The sequence below is a fragment of the Mirounga angustirostris genome, unplaced genomic scaffold (genome assembly GCF_029215605.1).
Source record: "Mirounga angustirostris isolate CCGP_5_RB_7025 unplaced genomic scaffold, mMirAng1.0.hap1 SCAF_12, whole genome shotgun sequence".
In the NCBI taxonomy this organism is placed as follows: domain Eukaryota; kingdom Metazoa; phylum Chordata; class Mammalia; order Carnivora; family Phocidae; genus Mirounga; species Mirounga angustirostris.
This window is the reverse complement of record NW_026991720.1, coordinates 76,989,008-77,008,402: the sequence shown is the minus strand read 5'-3', so window position 1 is coordinate 77,008,402 and position 19,395 is coordinate 76,989,008. Positions and strand designations below refer to the sequence as shown.

The following is a 19,395-nucleotide window of genomic DNA, read 5'->3' as shown; positions in this document are numbered from 1 at the left end:
TTGGGTTATTTCCAGTCAAATTTAGCACAAAAAATGCTGCTATGGATTTCCTTAGGTACAACTTAGGGTAATGAAATGTATTTCTCTTGAATCGATAAAAGGAATGGATATTTTGGTTATGATGATTCTGTATATTCAGCCTTAGTAGATCCTGCCAAACAGTCTTCCAGCATGGATGTAAAATTTGCACTCCTACTAGCAGTGTGGGAGAGTTCCAGTTTCCCCATATGCTGTCAGCACTTGGTATCTTCTTTGTTTTAGCCATTTTGATGCTGTGCAGTGAAAGGTGCTTCTTTATTTTTATTGTAAATTGTTTTATTTTTTTCTGGGAGGGAGACCACTGAACAGATGCCCAGAGTGGGTAGGTCAGGAGGGCTGGAGCCAGTTCCTGAAAATGTCACCCTTAGCAGACATGGGCCATGTCACCAAGGAAGAATGTATGAAGTGGGTACAGAGCTGGGCACTTGTGCAGCAGGGGTGTGTAGTACAGGAAGGAGATGAAATCCATGCAGTTAAGCAGGTAGCTAAGTGAGGCATGCTGAGGTCAGAGGTGCAGGAGGCACCACAAGAAGTAGGTGGGGTTATGGAAGACACTCCCACCTGAATGTTAAGCAAAACGTTAGTGATGCCTCTCAGCTCCTCTTGCTCCTTCATCCAGACACCTTGCACCTGCCATGACTCTGTGTCCTGGAAGGTCTGTCTGTGCTCTAGCAGTCCAGTGAGCACTGCTGCTGAGTCCATGAATGTAGGGTCCGTTCTGCATCAATGATGTGGATCTCCCACTCCAGGCTGGAGATGACAATGGCCTGGGCACGAGCTGTTCAACAGCAGCCGATCGGCCAGCTCCCTGTAGAGGTGGTCTCTGAAGGAGAACACACAGGGGTTGCCATAAACCAGGTATAGGGAGCCCAACAGTTCCCACCCCCCAGTAGATCTTGGCCTTTTTTTCACTGGTGGGAGAATATCTCATTGAATTTTCTGAAAGCTTATACCTGTCAGTGAAAAATTTGTGCTTTTTCACCTGGGCAATGACCTCCTTGAAGAGTTGACACCATTTGAGCCCTACCATGTGTCACATCACCTTGTCCACGAAGCTGAAGGGACTGTTGGTAAGGAAGGCCACCTGTTTCACATGGGCCACCAGGCTGCTCAGGGTGGCAAAGATTTCCTCCTCTCTCAGGAGGAACTGCTCCATGTCTCACTGGATCCACTGGTATATGAGACCCTTTATGGCACATCTCAACCAACATGTATCACATCCTTGTAGAGGCTCACTTGGACAAACTCCATGTCATGGGCCAGGTAGTGGCCCACCAGGCAGGAGAGCAATGCCATCTCTGGCAACAGGAAGATGTCAGTGAACTACTGGATGGAGGGACTTTTGCTCTAGAAGCCACCGATCTACTGCAGTGGAGTATGCTCGGTGCTCCCATATAGATCAGTCACTTCCTGGTCCTGCACAGTTAGAGGCCCCTGTAGGTAGTCCCCAGTTGCACATAATGGAAGGCCTCTGTCTTTATCTGGAGGCCCCTATGAATGTCTTGGAGTACGCAGATAGCAAAGTTGGAGTAGTAGTCATCCCTTTGAATCCCCCCTGGGTATTTGTGCTCAGGCAGGATGTCACGGTGTGGCACTGAACATCCCCCATTGTAGAGCATCTGTGTACTATGCCAGCATGTAGTCAGAGTCGAAGCTATAGATCTCAGCATCACTCAGGCTCATCTTGTTATTGGTGTAGAGGGCTGCTGGTTTCAGGACACTGAAGACCTGGGGGGTTAAGAGGGGGCAGGGGGTGCAAAAGGTTATGCATCAGTCTCTGCATGTCCTGGTAAAGAACCTACAAGTGTGTGTCAAGCTTGATGCTGCTGGCAGGCACAGAGCATGACCTGCCCAGACAGAGGTCTCTGGACTGAGGAGGCTGCAGCCATGGCTGAAGGCAAGGAGAAGGCAGCTGGAGGCCCTCTATGGCCTCTACACAGCAGATAGTGGTAGCAATTGCCAAAACCCCACACCCAGCATGCCTGCTGAGAGCCAAATGGGCTGCCCCTTGGCTGGGTGGGTAGGCCAGTCCACCTCTCTAGCTGCGAGTGTAACTCTGCATTTAAAGTAAGTGATGTGGGTAAACATCCTTCTTTACATTTATTAACCATTTGGTTATGATCTTTATTGAAGTGATTTTTCAAGGTGATTTTTCTTTTGACCCTTTCTTTTTTTTTTAGATTTATAGAAGTTTATATGAGTTTTCTTTGGTAGTATGTACTGCAAATATTTTTCTCCACTTCATGTCTTGCTTTTTTATTTTCTTTTTTTCTTTTTTTTTTTTTGCTTTTTTATTTTCTTATTGCTGTATTTTAGTGAAAAGAAATACTTAATTTTTAGTGTAACTCTCATTTATTTTCCTTATGGGTAATCTTTCTGTCCTATTTAGGAAATCATTACTTATGCCTGAAGTCATAAATTTACTCTTCTATCTTCTCCTCAATTAGCTGTATGTTTTTCAATAAGTGATTTTTTCAAGAGAAGAAACAACTTGATAATGATAAAAGGATTATCACTAAAATCTGATATAATATGCAATTAATTTCCTTCATAAATTTAAAAATTCACTTGATAATCTTTAGTAATGAAGAAATGTTGACAAAGTTGCAAATATAGGGGATAATCACTGGGGATAAAATAAATTATTTAATGAAGTATGCTTCTACATTGAGAGTACATTAGGGGAAAATAAGTTGTATACCTTACTCTATTTCTGATTAATCAAAGATTTAAAGATCATCATAAAATACTAGAAGGATTTTATGGTAGACTTTACAATGAAGTATGGATCACTACATCAAAAACTAAGGATGTATTGTATGGTGACTAACATAAAATAAAATTTAGAAAAAAAGTAGACTTTATATAATTTTTAAATAGGTGAATAAATCTTACAAATCTGTAATACTTTTCATTCTCACAATGTTTAAAGAAAATCAGGAAATGTATTTGCAAAAAATGATATACAGAAAAGACTCCTACATTATAAAAGCCCACTAATCAATTTGAAAAACAAAGATCTCCATTTCAACTAAATAGAATGGGGCATATATGTTCAAGGATTACAATATGTACTTCACAGGGAGAATGAATAAAACAAACAGCCAAAACTACATGAACATCTGGACCACTTGACATACAGTGAAAGACCTTCATACTGATTCAAGGAAATTGTGTGTGTGTGTGTGTGTGCACGTGCGTGCACATGCATGCACAGGCGTGCAGGCCCCTGCATGTGTGTGAAGGCTGAAACTACTAAGAAATGGTTTTCTATACTATGGACAGAAATTTAAACATACTTAGAGTGCCCTTTGTCAATAACTATCAAAATTGAAAACTCACATACCTTTTAACCCAACAGTTCCATCTTCAGTAGTTTATTCTATGATTATACTTCCATGGGAAGTTATAAAAAACAATTTCGAAGGCGGCATTTTTGCAGTAGAAACATATGTACTTAATGGCATAATACATTCATATATTTATTTTTATACCGGGAAATAGACCCAAGACAGTTTAAGTCATTACAGGAAAAAAATTGCAGAACTATGTTTATTTGATTGACTGTGTATCAAAAATACAATTGTTCACGAAACATTTCTGGACACATATACAAGGAACCAGTAACGAGGATATTTTTGGAGGCTGGTGGTGTTTGGAATCTCTTATTTTTCATCTTAAAATCTTTTATGTGTTTTGGTATTTTTATATAAGCATATATTTTTATAATGAAAAATAAAATGATTCTTTGAATTTTAAAAATTGAATCCTTCTACACTAAATGTGCTTAGTTACTATGCTATTTTTGTAACTGAGTTGTATAAAAATTACAGTGTTTTCTTTTAAAAAATGTGGAATTGTCAATGCTAAGCACATGATATCTGATGCCATAGAGCTGGCAAAAAAAGAAAAAGTAGTGAATTAAGAACTAGAAAACAATACGATTTCTGAATCTATTTGGTTTCAATTCCATGCTTTATCATTTACAACTGCCATGTCAATGATGTCACTGATGCTCTCTGTTCATTTTCTTTTTCTATTCAATTTTATTAAGACCATTTTCCTGTATATTGTATTTATCTATAGGATTAAATGGAAGTATAATAAAGCATTTATTTTATTTTTATAACCATTCTTATCTGATCTCAACTATCTGTAGGCAATTGTACCAAGAAATAACAGGGCTAAATTCATACCCTGAGTTACATACTCATGAGTTTTTTGATTCTACTCTCTATCTTCAGTAAGACCTGAAATTGTCTTCAAAATTATTCTCACTTAGAAGTGTTTTCTTGGACAAGTTTTCCCAAATTTTCTGACCTTGGAGGCATTTACTGGTCAGCAAGGTTTTCCCTGATCCCAAAGTCCAGAATAGTGCCCGTCTGTCAAGACACCTCTAGTTTGCTGTTACACTACCATAATAAGACCAACTACTTAATGGTAATCCCTGGGTGCTTCCAGCCAGTCTTGATAGCATTGCTGTCACAGGACAGGGTCTGTTTGGTTTTTTTTTCATTGTTGTTGTTACTTCGATTTTTAGATTTCACATATGCATGAAATCATAAGGCATTTGTCTTTCTCTGACTTACTTCACTTAGCATAATGCCCCATCCGTATTGTCCGTATTGTTGTAAATGATAGGATTTCCTACATTTTCTTTATGGCTAAATAATATCCCTGTGTGTGTGTGTGTGTGTGTGTGTGTGTGTGTGTGTGTGTCACATTTTCTTAATCCATTCAACCATTCAATGGACACAGGTTGTTTTCCTGTCTTGGCCATTGTAAATAATTCTGCAATGAACATGGAGATGCAGAAATCATTTCACCTTAGTGTTTTTATTTCCTTTGGATAAATATCCAGAAGTAGAATTGTTGGATCATATGGCAGTTCAATTTTGAGGTTTTTGAAGAACCTCATTTCTGTTTTCCCTTGTGGCTGCACCAATTTACATTCCCACCAACAGTGCAAAAAGACTCCTTTTTCTCCACATCCTCACCAACAAGTTGATCTTTCTTGTCTTTTTGATAATAGCCATTCCAACACGTGTGAGGTGATACCTCATTGTGGTTTTGATTTTTTTTTCCCCTGATGATTAGTGATGTTGAGCATCTCTTCATGTACCCTTTGACCATCTGTATGTCTTCTTTGGGAAAAATGTCTATTCAGATGTTCTTTTTTATTAGATTGTTTGGTTTTTATTCTGTGAGTTCTTTATGTATTTGGATATTCCTTACTGGGTATATAATCTGCAAATATTTTCTCCCATTCGGTAAGTTGACCTTTTATTTTGTTGATGGTTTTCTTTGCTGTGCAGAAGGTTTTTAGTTTGATGTCCCACTTTTTAAATTTTTGATTTTGGTATCTTTGCTTTTTGCTGTCAAATCCAAAAAAATCATCTTCAATATTCCCAAGATTACTTTGGCTACTTGGAGGGTGAGGAGTCTTCTTTGGTTCATTACAAATTTTAGTGTTCTTTGTTCTATTTCTATGAAAAATACCATTGGAATTATGATAGGGATTACATTGAATCTATAAGTTGTTTTAGGTAGTATGATCATTTTAACAATAATAATTCTAATCCATGAGCTCAGAATACCTTTCCATTTATTTGTGTCACCTTCAGTTTCTTTAGTCAGTGTCTTACAGTTTTCTGTATATGGGCCTTTTAACTCCTTAGCTAATGGAATCCTAGGTACTTGATTCTTTCTCTTATAATTGCAAATGAGATTTTTTCCCTCAATTTTGCTTTCTTATAGTTCATCATTGGTCTATAAAAATGCAACTGATTTTTATATATTGATTTTTGTGTCCTGCAACTTCATTAAATTCATTTATTCTAACAGTTTTTTGGTGGAATCTTCATAGAGTTTTCTCCATATAATATCATGTCACCTACAAATAGAGAAAGTTTTATTTCTTCCTTTCTGATTTGGATTCATTTATTTCTTTTTCTGGCCTAATTGCTCTAGCTGAGACTTCCACTACTATGTTAAATAGAAGTGGTGAGAGTGGACATCCTTGTCTTACTTTTTTTTTTTTAAGATTTTATTTATTTATTTGACAGAGAGACAACACAAGCAGAGAGAGTGGCAGGCTGAGGCAGAGGGAGAAGCAGGCTCCCTGCAGAGCAAGGGAAGGCCTGATGTGGGACTTGATCCCAGGACCCCGGGATCATGACCTGAGCTGAAGGCAGTCCTCAACCAACTGAACCACCCAGGCATCCCCTTGTCTTGTTTCTAATCTTAGAAGAAAACCTTGAAGGTTTTCACCATAGAGTATGACATTAGGTATAAGACCAATATGCTCTTTATTATGTTAAGTAGTTCCCTCTATACCTATTTTTGAGCGTTTTTATCATAAATGGACGTCGAATTTTGTTAAATGATTTTACTGCTTCTGTTGAGATGGTCATATGATTTTTTTATTTCATTGTTGTTCATTTTGTTTCATTTTGTTGGTTTTGATCCTTCATTTTGTTAGTGTGATGTATCACATGGATTGATTTGGAAATGTTGAACCTTCCTTGCATGCCTGGAATAAATCCCATTTGATCTTTTAGTGTATTGTTGAAATGGATTTCCTCATATTTTGTTGAAGATTTTGCATCTATTGATTGGGAACATTGGCCCATAATTTTGTTTTCTTGTGGCATCCTTGTCTGGTTTTCATCTCAGGGTAAAGCTGACCCTGTAAAATAAGTTAAAAAGTGTTTCCTCCTCTTCTGTTTTTCAGTAGAGTTTGAGAAGGAGTGGTATTAATTCTTCTTAAAATGTTTGGTACATTTGACCAGTGAAGCCATCTAGTTCTGGACTTTTGTGTGTTGGGAGGAAAAATAGTAAAAGTTGTTTTTTTTTTTTTTTTGTCTTTTTTGTTTTGTTTTGATTTTTAGTTAATTTTCTTCAGAGCACTGAGACACAATTCACTAAAGATTAGCTGGAAAAATATATTTTGTCTTCATGATTTTATCAGTCTTTCTTTTAATACTTTCATTTTCAGTAGTGTTTCTGTTTTCTTGAATTATGATATATCCCAGTAGGCTTTGTAGACTGTCCACAAATAAGCTCCTGGAAGAGGCCTATACACACATCTAGACATACAGAATCTTAGTAGTAGAGATTATGATAAGAGAGTCACACATCTTCACTGTCCTCAACTTATATACATACATAAAAGTGTAATATATTTACATTTATACATATAATATTGTTCTGACTTTCCAATGAGTAAAAGAGAAAAATAAACTATTCATGGCTATATGAAAATGCCTCCCCAAAATTCCTAACAGGTTTTGTAACACCCTAGGTTCTCACTTTTCTCATAATAATAGCTGCCCTGTCTGTGTCTCACAAAGTTCTTTCAAAGTTCAAAGGAAATAGCAAACATAAATGTCATTGTTTACCATAGGGGGAAAACATAAAATATAGAAAAATCATAGCACTGAAATTATGTTCCCACAGTTTATTCTGACAGCCCAAACCAAGATATGCAAATCATTGTTCACTTAGATTGGCTTTACACCTCTATTTAAAACATATTACATCATGACAAAAGGCTGGAGCCTGAGCATTAAGTTTTTAATCAAGAAAGTAGGGATCAAGAGCAAAAATGTATTCTATGCCAGTTTTTCCATTGAGTAGGTGACACTAAATCAATCACGTATTTGGTAGGATCGCTTTTGAGCATATGTTAAGGCATTATTTTGCACTCTTGGTAATTAACTCCTCTGAACCACAGATTGTTTCTCAGTATAGTGAAAGAAAAGAGTTAGTCTGATCCAGAAGTGTGCTGTCGACTAAGTTCTAAACTCTTTGATAAGAAATAGGCAATTGGGAGAACATACACTTAAACAGAGCCAAGTCTATAGGGAACACTTCTATTTAGAAGGCACTGGGAAAATAAGCATACAATATTAATGGCATTCCAAAGATAATATCTTTTACGGAGAACTATATTTTAGAAGTTTACATGACTTCTTACAAAATATGGAAATTCATGCATCCCACATCTCCAATTCCTGACTTTAATAATATAATAGGAGATAATAATAGAACATCAAACTGCCTAAATTTCCTTGGAGAATATAAAAAGAATCTTTGTTTTTCATAGATAATCAATCTGTAAACCACTTACCATACCACTAGGCTAAAGCACACAGACTATTCCATTTGGCAGCTATTTTATTGTATCTTCTTTGATTTTTTTTTTTTTAAGCAGTTTGTAGAGATTGGGTGTAAATTATGACAAACTTTGTATGGATCTATTCTTGCAGGGTTGTGTCATCATTTTGGTTAAATTCTTTGTTATGCCTCCCTCTAAAGTAGTGGTTATCTTTGAAGACTTAAAATTGTACTCTGGCTTCACAAGATATATGTCCTTCTAAACTATCATGTAAATGACTAAAGAAATCCTATTCTGAGATACAGCAGGGTTATTATGCACCACATGGACTATTTCAAGGAATGGCTGATATCATTCTTGAAATAGATTGTTCACAGAGGAAATATGCAGGTTTTATATTAGTGCTTTCTGTTACTGTTTCACCCTGGGACTTAACAAGATCCATGTGTTTAGTGAGATCTCTAAGAAGAAACACGCTCACACTATTGCACGCCTATAGGGAATGGAGCCTTGTCCAAGATTAATTTATTAAGACAGGAGCACCCACTTGCCACCAATTTAAAGAATCAGGGTGAGTGAAAAGAATAACTGAATGGGAAATTCAGGGTATTTGTCACAGCTAAACAGCATTGACTTGTGGTAAGAATACCTTCCATTTGCAGGGAATCTATTATTTTCAAAATATTTTGTAAATGCTATTTCATTTAATTCCCAACACAAATTTTTGTAGGTAATTAGAGAACGTCCAACAATAATAATCATAAAACAAAAACAACTAGTGGTAGTTGGGAGTTTTTTTGTTAGTTTGTTTTTTTGGTTTGTTTGTTTTTGCACCAGTCTCTATTCTATGTGCTTTATAAATAATAATTTATCTATTCTTCACTAATACTCTGTGAGTTAAGTCCTATTTATAGGTCTATTTCACAGCTCAAGAGAATGCAGCAAAGAAAGATCAAATAATTTGTCCAGGGAAACAAAGTCAGGAAATGGTCAAGCCAGGCACTGGCTGATCTGATGTCAGATCAATGACAGTCCAACTAGGCTAGAGTTCTTTAGTTCTTTTGACAAAACAAATTTCTTTCATTGAATAAATCTTTTTTAAGATTAAAAAGAAAGACATTTAAGAGACCTTGAGCTGCTAATGAGAGTGAGAATAAACAAACACTATCTTGGCTTAGTTGTGTTTTTTTCATCCCTAGTGATGATCAGTTTAATCACATTTATTTGACTGCCCATGAATGTTTGGATAGTCATCCAAAACACTTGACAGAGATTCAAGACTGTACTGTGCTATAGTGTAGAATATTAGAAAGGAGCTGAATAGATGGGGACTACATTTTCCATCATATCCATCTCCAGGCATAGTACTGGTTCTCAAAAATAAAATGTGACCCAAGGTGTTTTGGAAGAAGTTGGGCTTTTTCTCCACCACTTCTTCTCTCCTCTGCCTACTTGAAAGTGATAACCAAGACATTCTTGAAAACCTTTTGAGATTAGAGGGGAAGTGTCAGCCAACCTGGAGTATCCATTTTGATTTTCATGGGTGGTCTGTCATGTCTTAGGATTATTACTTTGGGTATTATTTATTTAACAGGTTACTTAACCTAACTTATACAATGCCTATTGATTTGGTTATAATTTTAAAAACCAAAAAATAAACTCACAAACCTAAGTTGGAAAAATTATATATTATTACAATTATATATTATTATAAAAATTATATATATTTTATGTGTGTGGCAGTGTGGTGGAAGTGGGTTTGTATTTTCTTAACTTTCTAGGACTTTGGGGCTTTTCCTCATTTTCCCACCATCTCAACCATGCAATTAGAGAGAACTTACAGAGCAAACAAAATCAGTAGATGTTTAAAGTGACTTCTAAAAAAGAAAATGAGAATGATAATTTCAAATTAGTATGTAAAAAAGAAAAAATCAGGTAGCAAAACAAGTATAAAACAAGCAGAAAAAACCAATTATCCAATAAAAAATTAGACAATAGAAAAAATACTAGAAAAAATTTAGATAATCTCAGGAAGTTTGAATCTCTAGAAAGAAGTTTCATATTTATCACTATAGCTGACTGGATAGCCAGAGAAAGATTCCCAATAAGGAATACATTAAATGTTTGAGGAAATGTTAACCATGGAGTATTCTTGACAAATGGTAGTAGTGACAATGCTTTAATCTTTTTCAATTCTCATATTTGAAAAAAAAAAGTAAAATTATCTAGCAAAAACAAAAACTCATGGAAAGTATTTACAACATAACTAGGTGGCAAGTTACCCCCGTGAATCCCAAAATACAAGTAGGTTGAATTAAAAAAGAAAAAAAGCATCCAAAAAAACCCACCAAACCTGCATGGCATCCACATATGTGAGGCTGAAAGCAAAGGGAATCTGCAAGGCATCTGACACACCCAAGAGCAGTAGAAGAAATCTGTGGGCCAGCCTGACACACCCAAGAGCAGTAGAAATTGCTGTGAGTCAACCTGAGAACATTAGCTGCCATGGGGAAGAGGTCTGCCGGGTGAAATTGTGGATGAGTACATGGGATCCACCATAAGCACTAAAGTCTTTAAAAGCTCCGCAAGCTGACTACCCTGAAGAGAAACTGCTGAGAGTGTAATAAAAATTAAGCAAGATAAGAACAGAGAGGAAAGAAGAAAACGTCCAGATAAAAGTAGGTAAAGTTTAAGAGACCCAGGAAATCTCAGAAAACATGCGAGTATTTTTTTTTCTCACTCAAAAAAATAACAAAATGGAGCACTAAATTCAAAAAGTTTCAGAACCATGTCTCCTTTTAAAAGTTCAGAAAACTGTTTTGCACAAAAATAAGCAACAGATAATTATCATGGTCAAATTCCATACATATGTATTATAAGAACAAAAGATAATATGGTAGAGAATAACATCTCTATGGAAAATAAAAATTTTAGGATAAGTTATAAGCCAATTGAAAACGATAGTAGACAAAAAATAACAAATGAGAATTAGACTAAACATAATCAAGGTGATATTACTCAGGAAAGAATTAAAAGAAAAAATTAATGACAACATAATTTAAAAAACAAGTAAATAATGTAGAAAATGCTTTTTTAAAAATTTGAACTTTAAAATTTGACTATTTTAAAAAACAAAAATATAAAGTTTCAATGAAAAGTGATGGTTACTGAAGCCAGGCAAAGAAGATCAAAATACACATGATATGACTTTCTAAAGAAGAAACCCAAAGCATGGAAAAATAACATACACAAAAACAAACTATAACTTAAGAAAATTTTCCTGAAGTTAAAATAGTGTAAATTCATACTAAAGAAGATCCAGAGTGACTAACCCCAAGACATATTTTATTAAAATCATTACACTTGAAAAGATTTTTAAAAGCAAAAGCTCAGTTGGGCATCAAGACCAAAACTTAAATTATCATTATATTTTCAACAGTAAGGTTTTTTTTTCTGTACAAAAATAATAGAGTAATATATTAATACATTCAAGAAAATAAAAATAATTTGAGTCAACATAAAATCCACCAAAACTGACTTTCTAGTATAAAGGCATGAATAAATTTGTATCAACATGGAAGAACTCGGGGATTATTTTTTTCTGGAGCCTTCCCGAGAAATCTAGAGAACAGTCTTCAGATAACCAAATGGCTCTAAAGGCATTGACACAGGGAGGTTGGTGAAAGTTAAGCATGTGGTTACTCACAGAATTAAAATTGAGCAAGGCTTAAACATGAAAGAGAACAGCAAACAATGATTGCATGACCAGACATTGTAGATATAATACAACTATTGAAACTGTGAGAAATTGGGACAACACATGCAAAAAGTTAAACTGTTCTCAGAGATTACTTATGTGATGGAAGAATTAATGTCATTTTCCTGGGAATGTTGTGTTTATAATGTGGGATAAATTTAAAATAATGCTAATGGAATATACAAACTCTATTATCTTGTGTGCCCTGGAGAACTTGGATTCTAGTTACAAAAGAAGGGAGATAGGGATGTAATGTAGAAGACCTATAAAAAGTCTGGTAGTCCTAAATTTGAATGGAGGTGGTATCAATAAGACTTCATGAAGCCTTAGATCTCTTTAAAGTGTCTGTCTAGGGCACCTGGATGGCTCATTTTGTTAAGCATCTGCCTTCGGCTCAGGTCATGATCGGGAGTCCTGGCATAGAGCCCTACATCAGGTCCCTACTCAGTGGGGAGCCTGATTCTCCCTCTCCCTTTGCCTGCCACTCCCCCCTGCTTGTTCTCTCTCTAAGTCAAATAAAAAAATAAAAATCTTAAAAAGAAAAAAAAAAAGCATCTATCCTCAACTTAGCTTCTTAATTCATAATAAAGGCCTAAGAAGAAGGGCCAACGGAGTATTAATGAGTATTAAGAGTTTTTATTTCCCAGATTGGGGTCTTCATTATTTTTCCTACTATGTGAAATGAGTATCTCTTAGAGAAATGGCTGACTCTAATTCTGGAGCAGAAAATGTCCAAGTTAAGCATGGAACATGGCGTCACACAGGATAGTAACAAAGATATTAAAGATTTTTAGGGTCACAACAAAAGGACCAGGAACTAATTTGAAGTGAATGTTCATGCTAAAAGTAGAAAAATTTGAGTTTGGAAAGTGATAATAATTACAACTGGTAGAAATGAATCATATATGTTGGTGTACTTTTTTTTTTTTATGGTGTACGTACTCTTAAGTAAATGACATTCAGTTTTTCAAATATTCTTGAAATTTTGTTCATCATTCTAGAGCAATAATGTCATAGAATTTGAATCCTAACTTTTTGTTGAAATTTATAATACTAAAGGAAAGATAGATATTTTAAGCCTGAAAATGAAATTGAGAAATTCTGTGGGAAGAGATACTAAAATAACTACACGATTGCTGCAAGACTCTCCCAAATGACTACATTTTGGGTGGTAGGTAGCTTTCATCAAGTTTTTTTTAATGCCATCTTTTTGGTGATGTTCCTGATACTCTGCAAAAAGAGTTGATCTTTTCTAACATCTTAGAACACTGTGTTTCTCCTCTGACTTCATATTAAATTCATGTATGTACATAATTTATATGTATTCCTAGGTAATCTGTTGAGAAAATATCCATGACTTCTTAGGTCCATATCTTTGATCACAAAGAAGAAGAAAAAAATTTACAAAAGACAAATAATCTAGATTTCGATTGTATCAAAAATTTAAATACTTTGAAATTTGATCAGCTTAATTTCATAGGTTTTTAAGGAATAATGTGGAAAGCCAGAGGTGACTAGTAGAGATATGCCCATTCTTTTGAACCAAGAATGAGAAGTGATTTATATCATTGTGTAAATTAAGTAAAACAATTACCAGAAGAACAAAGTGACACAAGCAAACTTACATAAAAAAAAAAAAAGTTAATCCTGAATAATTTACTAAACATGGAAGGGTATTGTGAGGCAGGTGTAGAATTAAATCTGGAAAGTTGTACACAAAACAAAGGGGCACAAAATGTGCATGTTGTGACTAAGCAAGGAGTTTTAAAAATGTTTAAAGACACCTTGTGAATTAATGAAAGGGATGAGCTAAAACTACTTTTGGCACCAAGAAGCTTGGACCTTGTTTGCTTCTGATCTGCGCTCCTTGGGAAGAAGCATTTGCCATTTCTCCTTGGATCTCACTCATGGTAGTTAACCCATAGCATAAAGAGTGTGGGTAGGTAGAAAAGGGCAGGATTAGAGGGCTAACCTTGGTTACACTAATATTCAGAAGTTGGGTGAACATACCCCTTAAGATCCCTACATTTGTATCTTTGGGGTAAATACCCAGTAGTGCAATTGCTGGGTCATATGGTACCTCTATTTTCAACTTTTTGAGGAACCTCCATACTGTTTTCCAGAGTGACTGCACCCGCTTGCATTCCCACCAACAGTGTATGAGGGTTCCCCTTTCTCTGCATCCCCGCCAACATCTGTCATTTCCTGACTTGTTAATTTTAGCCATTCTGACTGGTGTGAGGTGGTATCTCATTGAGGTTTTGATTTGGATTTCCCTGATGCTGAGCAATGTTCAGCACTTTTTCATGTGTCTGTTGGCCATTTGGATGTCTTCTTTGGAAAAATGTCTGTTCATGTCTTCTGCCCATTTATTGATTGGATCATTTGTTCTTTGGGTGTTGAGTTTGATAAGTTCTTTATAGATTTTGGATACTAGCCCTTTATCTGATACATCATTTGCAAATATCTTCTCCCATTCTGTCGGTTGTCTTTGGTTTTGTTGACTGTTCCTTCTGCTGTGCAAAAACTTCTTATCTTGATGAAGTCCCAATAGTTCATTTTTGCCCTTGCTTCCCTTGCCTTTGGCGATGTTTCTAGGAAGAAGTTGCTGCGGCTGAGGGTTAAGAGGTTGCTGCCTGTGTTCTCCTTTAGGATGTTGATGGACTCCTGTCTCACATTGAGGTCTTTCAACCATTTGGAGTCTATTTTTGTGTGTGGTGTAAAGAAACGGTCCAGTTTAATTCTTCTGCACGTGGCTGTCCAATCTTCCCAACACCATTTGTTGAAGAGACTGTCTTTTTTCCATTGGACATTCTTTCCTGCTTTGTCAAAGATGAGTTGATCATAGAGTTGAGGGTCCATTTCTGGGCTCTCTATTCTGTTCCACTGATCTATGTGTCTGTTTTTGTGCCAGTACCATACTGTCTTGATGATGACAGCTTTGTAGTAGAGCTTGAAGTCCCGAATTGTGATGCCACCAGCTTTGCTTTTCTTTTTCAACATTCCTCTGGCTATTTGGGGTCTTTTCAGGTTCCATACAAATTTTAGGATTATTTGTTCATTTCTTTGAAAAAAGGGGATGGTATTTTGATAGGGATTGCATTAAGTGTGTAGATTGCTCTAGGTAGCATTGACATCTTCACAATATTTGTTCCTCCGATCCAGGAGCATAGAACGTTTTTCCATTTCTTTGTGTCTTCCTCAATTTCTTTCATGAGTATTTTATAGTTTTCTGAGTACAGATCCTTTGCCTCTTTGGTTAGATTTATTCCTAGGAATCATGATTTGGGGTGCAATTGTAAATGGGATCAACTCCTTAATTTCTTTTTTCTGTCTTGTTGTTTGTGTATAGGAATGCCACTGATTTCTGTGCATTGATTTTATATCCTGCCACTTTACTGAATACCTGTATGAGTTCTAGCAGTTTTGGGGTGGAGTCTTTGGGGTTTTCCACATAAAGTATCATATCATCTGCAAACAGTGAGAGTTTGACTTCTTCTTTGCCAATTTGGATGCCTTTGATTTCTTTTTGTTGTCTGATTGCTGTGGCCAGGACTTCTAATACTATGTTGAATAGCAGTGGTGATAGTGGACATGCCTGCCACGTTCCTGACCTTAGGGGGAAAGCTTTCAGTTTTTCCCCATTGAGAATGATATTCGCTGTGTGTTTTTCATAGATGGCTTTTATGATATTGAGGTATGTACCCTCTATCCCTATACTCTGAAGAGTTTTGATCAAGAAAGGATGCTGTACTTTGTCAAATGCTTTTCTGCATCTATTGAGAGGATGATATGGTTCTTGTTCTTTCTTTTATTAATGTATTGTATCACATTGATTGATTTGTGGATGTTGAACCAAACTTGCAGCCCAGGGATAAAGCCCACTTGGTCATGGTGAATAATCCTTTTAATGTATTGTTGGCGCCTATTGGCTAGTATTTTGGTGAGAATTTTTGCATCCATGTTCAGAGAGAATATTGGTCTATAATTCTCCTTTTTGATGGGGTCTTTGTCTGGTTTGGGGATCAAGGTAATGGTGGGCTCATAAAATGAGTTTGGAAGTTTTCCTTCCATTTCTATTTTTTGGAACATTTTCAGAAGAATGGGTATTAATTCTTCTTGAGATGTTTGGTAGAATTTCCCTGGGAAGCCATCTGGCCCTGGGCTTTTGTTTATTGGGAGATTTTTGATGACTGCTTCAATTTCCTTAGTGGTTATGGGCCTGTTCAGGTTTTCTATTTCTTTCTGGTTCAGTTTTGGTAGTTTATACATCTCTAGAAATGCATCCATTTCTTCCAGGTTATCTAATTTGCTGGCATAGAGTTGCTCATAATATGTTCTTATAATTGTTTGTATTTCTTTGGTGTTGGTTGTGATCTCTCCTCTTTCATTCATGATTTTGTTGATTTGGGTCATTTTTCTTTTTGATAAGTCTGGCCAGGGGTTTATCAATCTTGTTAATTCTTTCAAAGAACCAGCTTCTAGTTTTGTTGATCTGTTGTACTGTTCTTTTGGTTTCTATTTCATTGATTTCTGTTCTGATCTTTATTATTTCTTTTCTCCTGCTGGGTTTAGGCTTTATTTGCTGTTCTTTCTCCAGCTCCTTTAGGTGTAGGGTTAGGTTGTGTATTTGAGACCTTTCTTGTTTTTATATTGCTGTATACTTTCCACTTAGGACTGCCTTTGTTGCATCCTGAAGATTTTGAACAATTGTGTTTTCATTTTCATTTGTTTCCATGAATTTTTTTAAATTCTTCTTTAATTTCCTGGTTGATCCATTCATTCTTTAGTAGGATGCTCTTGAGCTTCCATGTATTTGAGTTCTTTCCAACTTTCCTCTTGTGCTTGAATTCTAGTGCCAAAGCATTGTTGTCTGAAAATATGCCAGGAATGATCCGAATCTTTTGATACCAGTTGAGAACTGATTTGTGACCTAGGATGTGATCTATTCTGGAGAATGTTCCATGGGCACTAGAGAAAAACATGTATTCTGTTGCTTTGGGATGGAATGTTCTGAATATATCTGTGAAGTCCATTTGATCCAGTGTGTCATTTAAAGTCTTTATTTCCTTGTTGATCTTTTGCTTAGATGATCTGTCCATTTCAGTGAGGGGGCTGTTAAAGTCCCCCACTATTATTGTATTGTTGTCAATGTGTTTCTTTCCTTTTGTTATTAATTGGCTTATATAATTGGCTGCTCCCATGTTAGGGGCATAGATATTTACAATTGTAAGTTCTTCTTGTTGGATAGTCCCTTTAAGTAGGATATAGTGTCCTTCCTTGTCTCTTACTACAGTCTTTGTTTTTTTTTGTTTTGTTTTGTTTTTGTTTTTGTTTTTTTAAAGATTTTATTTATTATTTATTTGACACAGAGAGACACAGCGAGAGAGGGAACACAAGCAGGGGGAGTGGGAGAGGGAGAAGCAGGCTTCCCGCCGAGCAGGGAGCCTGATGTGGGACTCGATCCCAGGACTCCAGGATCATGACCTGAGCCGAAGGCAGTCGCTTAACCAACTGAGCCACCCAGGCGCCCCTACAGTCTTTGTTTTAAAATCTAATTTGCTTGATAGAAGGATTGCCACCCCAGCTTTCTTTTGGTGTCTATTAGCATGGTAAATCATTTTCCAGCCCCTCACTTTCAATCTGGGGTGTCTTTTGGTCTAAAATGAGTCTCTTGCAGACAGCATATTGATGGGTCTTGTTTTTTTATCCAATCTAATACCCTGTGTCTTTCGATTGGGGTATTTAGCCCATTTACATTCAGGGTAACTATTGAAAGGTATGAATTTAGTGCCATTGTATTGCCTGTAAGGTGACTGTTACTGTATATTGTCTGTGTTCCTTTCTAGTCTCTGTTACTTTTAGGCTCTCTCTTTGCTTAGAGGACCTCTTTCAATATTTCCTGTAGGGCTGGTTTCATGTTTACAAATTCCTTTAGTTTTTGTTTGTCCTGGGAGCTTTTTATCTCTCCTTCTATTTTCAGTGACAGCCTAGCTGGATATAGTATTCTTGGCTGCATATTTTTCTCATTTAGTGCTCTGAATATATCCTACCAGTCCTTTCTGGCCTGCCAGATATCTGTGGATAGGTCTGTTGCCAATCTAATGTTTCTACCATTGTAGGTTACAGATCTCTTCTCCCGAGCTGCGCTCAGGATTTTCTCTTTGTCTCTGAGACGTGTAAATTTTACTATTAGATGTCGGGGTGTTGACCTATTTTTATTGATTTTGAGGGGCGTTCTCTGTGTCTCCTGGATTTTGATGCCTGTTTCCTTCCCCAAATTAGGGAAGTTCTCCACTGTAATTTGCTCCAATATACCTTCTGCCCCCCTCTCTCTTTCTTCTTCTTCTGGGATCCCAATTATTCTAATATTGTTTCATCTTATGGTATCACTTATCTCTCAAATTCTGCCCTTGTGATCCAGTAGTTGTTTATCTCTCTTTTTCTCAGGTTCTTTATTTTCCATCATTTTGTCTTCTATATCACTAATTCTCTCTTCTGCCTCATTTATCCTAGCAGTTAGAGCCTCCATTTTTTATTGCACCTCATTAATAGCCTTTTTATTTCAACTTGGTTAGATTTTAGTTCTTTCACTTCTCCAGAAAGGGTTTCTCTAATACCTTCCATGCTTTTTTCAAGCCCAGCTCATATCTTTAAAATCGTCATTCTGAACTCTAGTTCCGACATCTTACTAACGTCTGTATTGATTAGGTCTCTGGCAGTCAGTACTGTCTCTTGTTCTTTTTTTTGAGGTGATTTTTCCGTCTTGTCATTTTGTCCAGAGGAGAATAGATGAATGAGAGAGCAAAATGCTAACAGGGTAACAATGACCCTGGAAAAATATACACTGAACAAATCAGAAGAGACCTGAACCCGGGGGAAAAGAAAGGGAAAGAAAGAAAAAAGGAAAAAAAAAAAAAAGAAAAAGATAAAAACAAACAAACAAAAAAAAACCAAAATATGATCAAATATGATCAGGCTGGTGTATAGATCAGTGCCGCACACTAGATTTTGGGTGTATTTTGGTCTGTTAGAAGAAAGTACCTCCTAAAATTTTGAAGAAAATCTTATATTGTACAAAAATAAGGGCAAATACAATGAAGGGATGGAATATGACTGTAAAGATGAAAATTATAAAAGATTTTATAAAAGGAATTGATAAAACAAGAAGTTGTTTGAAAAAAGAAAGAAGTGGATTTAAAAAAAAAAAGTGAGAATGTGATCAGGCAGGAGACTAGAACAAAGCCATACACTAGAGATTTAGGGTATATTTTGGTCTGTTAGAAGAAACTGTATCTCAAAATTTTAAAGAGAGAACAATATATATATATATATATATACCAAAAATAAGGTTAACTACTATGAAGGGATAGAATATGACTCCAAAAATGAAAAATAAAAAAGATTTTCAAAAATGGGATTGATGAGATGTTGGTGGAAAAAGGGAAAAAGAAAAATTAAAAAAAAAAATAGAAAAAGG

General features: G+C 35.9%; 1 pseudogene; it reads right to left on the bottom strand.

The window, feature by feature from the left end:
* Positions 1-619: 619 nt before the first annotated feature.
* The window catches only part of LOC123835819 (5'-nucleotidase domain-containing protein 2-like), a 94,908-nt pseudogene continuing 76,132 nt past the window's right edge, over positions 620-19,395 (bottom strand).